The following is a 5,881-nucleotide window of genomic DNA, read 5'->3' as shown; positions in this document are numbered from 1 at the left end:
ACTGGTTAAGTTTCATAGGAAACCGAGAACATTACCTTCTCTGCATCATCTATTTGCCGCTGTAATGGAGCGTCCAGGTCTGCTCCTGCCACTGCGCCGCCCTCGTCTCTCTCCTGGGTAGGCACTGCATAGTCGGGTCGAGGACCAAAAAGGCTTTCCAGCAACCGCTCGAACTCCTCATCAGAGATCTGATACTGTGGCGCCGCATCCTCAATCTGCTCCTGGATACTCACAATGGCAGAGATGTCATCGATGCTCGTGCCATCATAATGAGCCACCTCATCAACATGTGGTGGGGCATCCTGTAAATCAAAATCTATGAAATCACTAGGTGCATCACGCACCATGATACAGTATAGTTCTTCTTCCCTAAGCTCCAACAACTCTAGCACATCCTGCATGAGTAGATATTCCACCCCCTCGATGGTGATAGCATGGAGAGAAGAGAGGGGTGGCTCTTCGCTCGTGGGCATCTCATCAGGGCAGGGAGGTGGGTGCACAATGGCCAAGCTCTGTGGTGCCTCAACACTCAGATCGAGAGTGATCTCCTCAGGCTCCCTCTCAAAGTACTCTAGTAGTGGCCGAGAGGGTGTGTCGATGTCCTCGTCACTGTCCTCTTGCACCTCAGTGCACATAACATATATGGCAAAGGTGGCATCCCTCTCAATGAGATCCATCGTGACGTGGTCCTGTGACAAGGTGGGCACTGCTCTAGCGCGGAGATGTTGCCCCACATGCACCAGGGCTCGACTTATCACCTTTGCATGGCTGGATCCAGCACGCAAACTATACAAAAAATCCATGGGAACCCACCTGAGAGTGGATTCGGGAATAGAGCAAGTGAGAGGGTTCACTGCATCACAAAACGATGCTAGTATACTAGAGTCAGGGTCTATAGCGGAAAGCGAGCTCTCTAGACTCAAGGTCACGCAAAACCTAGGGTATATCTGGTCCCCTATGTGCGCGTAGCATGTGGAGCTAATCCATGCGGCGAAGGCGGGAGTGGTAGCCATGGCACACAAAGAGAGAAGAAAGGAGAGCACAAGTGTAGGAAAGTGGAGAATGAAGGTGAAAATGAGTTTGGAGTTATAGCTTTTATGTGTCTAGGGTTTTAAATAAAGGTTCTTTATAAAGTTATTAACTCTAAAGTTTCAAATTAAAACTCTTACCTTAGTTTCTTTATTTCAGTACTTCATACAGACAAACGCTTCGTTCTACATTATTATATCCTCGAATATGTTTGGGTCGCTGAGTATATTCAAGTCTAACGAGAGAAAATATATAATTTTTTAAAGAAAATAAATCTAAAAGGCCTTGAAATTCCCTTTGGATCCAATTTAATATTAAAATTTAAGAAACGAGCAGCAGAGATGCGCTACAATATATCATTGTGCAAAGACAATATTCTATAGATTATAGACCTCTAACCTGCAATTTAATTATGATTTTTAACTGCACGATTGAGTAATTACAGTATGTATTATCGCACGCTTGGATCACAGTAAACTAAAATTTAAAGTACTCAGAAGTTCAAAAAAGGTATGTATTCGCTCTTTATAAAGTTTTTTTACAAGGATTCCACTATCTCCAGGATATGTGGAGAAGCACATTGTTTACATGTCATGGATTGCTCACTACGAGTCCTGACTTTTGTATTATCTAACTTGAAATAGAAGTTGTAGAGGGGCTCACTGGACATTAATTGGATTTCTTGTCTCAGAAAATAAATGGGCCAATGACTCTCTGCGCTGACTACGAAAGGATTATGACCACTCCACAAGATTACCACATCTACGAGCGTTGTATGTGTGTCATCTTGGATATCTTGATCCAAGCTGATCCACTCCCCTCGCAAAAGTCGCCATCTTCTATATCGAAAGCGAACGCACAGAGTTTGTCTAGCAATGAAATACCTGTAATAAAAACAAAAATAATGGTAAGTGAATGCGACTAACATAACAATTCATCTAAGCGAGACCTATGTCAATTAAATCAATGTATGCAAAGTAGTAAAAAAGTTTTACCTGAATGTAATATCAGATTGGTTGACCCTGCACTCAATCGTCTCATCAAAATGTGTTCTTTTGACTTGCCAAGGCTCACCCAATAGCTGACTTATCCATTCCTCGGATGGACACTTGCATTGATAAGTAATCTTTGTTTTCTTCAAAACATCACATGAACCAAACAAATGTGCAAACAATGAGAATGGAATAAACCAACTAAGATGCACACCTTTGGAGCCTGTGGTGGGTTTCATAGCACTATTGATGTCAGATTTTATCTTCGACTTGCAAGCTCCTGACAACTCCAAGCTACCAATGAACCATTCACCACTAGACAGTGGCGGCAATGGGACATGCTGCAATCTCTGGCTTTCTACCACATACAATGAATTATAAAAAAAAGATATTTTGAGTGGCAAGTTGACTTGCAGAGGTATTATCATAGATCAAAGAACATATCTCTTCATGCCAAACATGTATCTTGCCGCTTAAACATTCCACATTCTGCCATTCATGCAAATTCGATGGATATAGGGCTGTCAATCAAACAAGACCGAATTAGAATACTGCAAAGACTTTTAAAAACAACTCTGATACAAAAGAATAATCAATGATAAAATTTAACAACTTACTGTTTTGTTTATAATTTGCAATGTTGTTCTCGTCGTGTACAGAGATTTGTTTATGCGTATAAACATGTTGAATCAACACTTCTGTTACTGCACTTGTGCCATTAAACACTTTTCTGAACTCTAGAATTCTACCTTTCCAATGTTTGCTAGGGTTTGCAACATCCTTGCGCTTGACCTTGAAACTCCCTCCAATCCAACTTATAATACTTATCACAAATCCAATTACCACCATTATCTTTCCTGTTGAAGACCTCCACTGCAAGTATGCTACTGATATTTTTCCTTCGTGAAGACATCTGTAACAACCAAATACAAAAGTTACCTATCAACACGTGTATAATTTGCAAATGTTCTCTCCAAATGAAATTAAATTTAAATGGATCAATTTAAAAAAGAAACATTGTACCTGTAATTTCTTTCACAAAGATCCCTAGATATGTTGAACAAGAAGTTGACTTATAGCAAGACCATTGTTCCTTCACTGACAGATTCCTGCAGTACAAAAACAAAAGAAATCTTGGGTCAACGCATACATATAACTTATATAGGCTTTGTCCAAATGCGTTGAAATTTAACCATGGAACAGCAGTAAAAAATGGCAATATACCTGTGGCTTTCTCTGCAAAAAATCCCAAAGATGTTGTAGAAGTTGAGTTCTTAATAAATCATTGTTCTTCACCCTCGGAGATTCTTGGAGTAAAAAAACAAAGGAAAGCTCAGTATGCATGTAACTTGTATACATTTTGTCTAAACGAGATAAAATTTAACAGTGGAGCAACAAAAAAACAAGACAATAAACCTGTAACTTTGTTTACAGAGAAACCCTAAGATGTTGAAGAAGAAGTTGAGTGTTCAAAATATCACTATTCTTGACTATAAGAGACTCCTAGAGCATCAAAACAAAAGAAATTACATGTCAGAGAATGCACATAACTTGCACAGGTTTTCTCCAAACGAGATAAAACTTTACCATAGAACATTCTATGGAAGAGAAAAATATACCTGTAGAGTTTTGTGAAGAGAATCTTAGGGCTTTGGTAAAACAAGCTCTGCTCTCATAAAACACATGAAACTCTCTCTGTGCTTGTGCAAAGCAAATGAAATTTTACAGGGTTACAGACAGGGCAAGCAACAGTGAGGCTATAAAATTTCGTCAGGAAAGAAGAAGCGGGGAAAGAGATATGACAAATTTGAGTTCCGCCTAAGAAAGAGGGGGAAACTGAAAAGGGGAGAAAAGAAAAGTCAAACATAAAAAATAAGAAAATGAAAATTCGAGGCACAAACTTCCAAGAAGTGACAGCATTGTAGTCCCCACATTTTCCCTTATTTTATTGCTAAGGGAAGATTTGGTCCAAGATATGGCTAGAAGATTCATGTTACATGAATCTAGAATCCCAGCTCTCTCATTGGTTAGGCCTATATTTGTTTATTCACTCCTTAAGGGGCAAAAAAGAGAGTCCATATTTCTCCTAATGCAACTCTTTTTCTTCTTGTTCTTGTGAACTTCAACTGACCACGATTCTTGAAGCTTCTTCACAATTTTCCACTTGATGATGTTTGAAAACTCTTCTATAAAAGGTAAATCTCCCATGGGTGGTCATTCTCTCTATTTCTGCTTATTAGTTTACTCCTAAACAATTTACCATATGCACGTCTCTATTGCTTCATCAGGGAGGAGAAATAGTCCACCACATAGAGCCTGTATCAAGGTGGTAATACGTTTCCACCATTGTGGGATAAATTTCTTGTAGAAAGTGGCTTTGGAAATGAGAGTCTCCAATTCTTCAATGGTTGAAGAAACTTTGCAAGCATCCATTGAATTCTTCTCCTCTCAGTAATGTCATTTCGTTCATTTTCATACCCTTCTTATGCTTATTGACGGCAATTTTCCCTGTTGTGCACCAAAAACATGGAGTTCCAAGAGGAAAACCAAGAAAATAAGGAATATACTACAAGAAAATCTATATTGTAGCATCAACAAGCATTCATTTCATATTTTATGTGACCAGAATAAGGAAATAGAATTCATCAAGAGAACATGAAAACACAAGAGAATATACCACTTTTAATTGAAATCATCACATAGCATTCTTCTTGTCTCACAATCTCTCACTCACAGATACATTGTTTTGCATAGATTTGGCTATCTCTCACTCTCACTCACTCACTCTCTCTCACACATACTCTCTCTCAATAGTACAATGGAATAGTCAATAATAATCATTCATAATCCTTCTTTGGCCGTGGATACCCCTCCTAAGAGGTATGTCTACTGTGAAAGGTCACCAGAGCCACTACAGTATCCTTTTGCAGCTCAACAGTGTCAGTGTCACTTCAGTCTTCACTTGAGTCTTTAATAGCTACTTCTTCCACTTCTTTGAGCTCGTTTGAACTTGTATTCATCTCTTCCAAAGGTTAAAAAACTTTCCCAAGCTACACATTCATCCCACAGAATACTTACAGAGGCATACAGAACAGAAACAAAAGAAAAATAGAGGCTCTACAAATGGTCATTAGAAATCCTTTAGCTCAACTAAAATCATTCAAAACCATCAAGAATCATTCAGTAAGCCTCAAGATACTCTCAAAATCCATCAATCATAATTCCATTCGCTCATGCATAAAGAAAATAGAGCAAAACATAGGTTCAACAAAACCAATCAAACACTAACATGTTATCAACAGAACATAGAGCAAAACAGAGGTTCAACAAAACCAATCGGACACTAACATGTTATTAGTAGAACATGTTAGAACATCATATCTTCACTGAAAAACATAATGAGCTTCTCAAACCTATTCAAGCTTATCCAAAACACTCCCAAACACTTCCAAATCAAATAATCATCATATAAAAGTAATAAAAAATCAACCATTCACTCCACAAAAAAAAACAAAATTTAGCAAAAAATCAAGTCATTTCAACCCTCAACATGAACTCGAGGAGATGGATGAGGAAGTGGTAGCATCAGCCTACCTACAAATCACCGTAACATCCCAAAAGGCATACACCCTTGATGCGCTAATTGATGAGGGAGCCAATGCAAATACGTTAACACATGAACATTGGACTACCATGGGTCAACCCCAATTGCAACCAACCAATGTGAAACTTAGCCCGTTTGGGGGTAGTCTTATCCACTCTTAGGGAAATGTAAACTAATGGGGGTCCCTAAGCATAGATCACGGTCTCACAAATGTCAATAATTGGGAATGCATAGTTTCCATGCCTCAAACTCTAGG

The 5,881-nt window shown here is 38.8% G+C and overlaps 1 long non-coding RNA gene across 1 annotated transcript; it reads right to left on the bottom strand.

Annotated features, from left to right (window-relative positions):
• Positions 1-2,862: 2,862 nt before the first annotated feature.
• On the bottom strand, positions 2,863-3,330 carry LOC148034570 (uncharacterized). The gene is made up of 3 exons (XR_015691200.1): positions 3,246-3,330; positions 3,045-3,130; positions 2,863-2,934 (listed from the first exon to the last, which is right to left on the bottom strand). It is a non-coding gene; the product is annotated as an uncharacterized LOC148034570 (long non-coding RNA).
• Positions 3,331-5,881: the final 2,551 nt, after the last annotated feature.

The sequence above is a fragment of the Lygodium microphyllum genome, chromosome 6, assembly GCF_053477565.2.
Source record: "Lygodium microphyllum isolate KBCC chromosome 6, Lygodium_microphyllum_v1.1.10, whole genome shotgun sequence".
NCBI lineage: Eukaryota > Viridiplantae > Streptophyta > Polypodiopsida > Schizaeales > Lygodiaceae > Lygodium > Lygodium microphyllum.
Note: the sequence above shows the minus strand (reverse complement) of the source record. Positions and strands in the feature narration are given on the sequence as shown.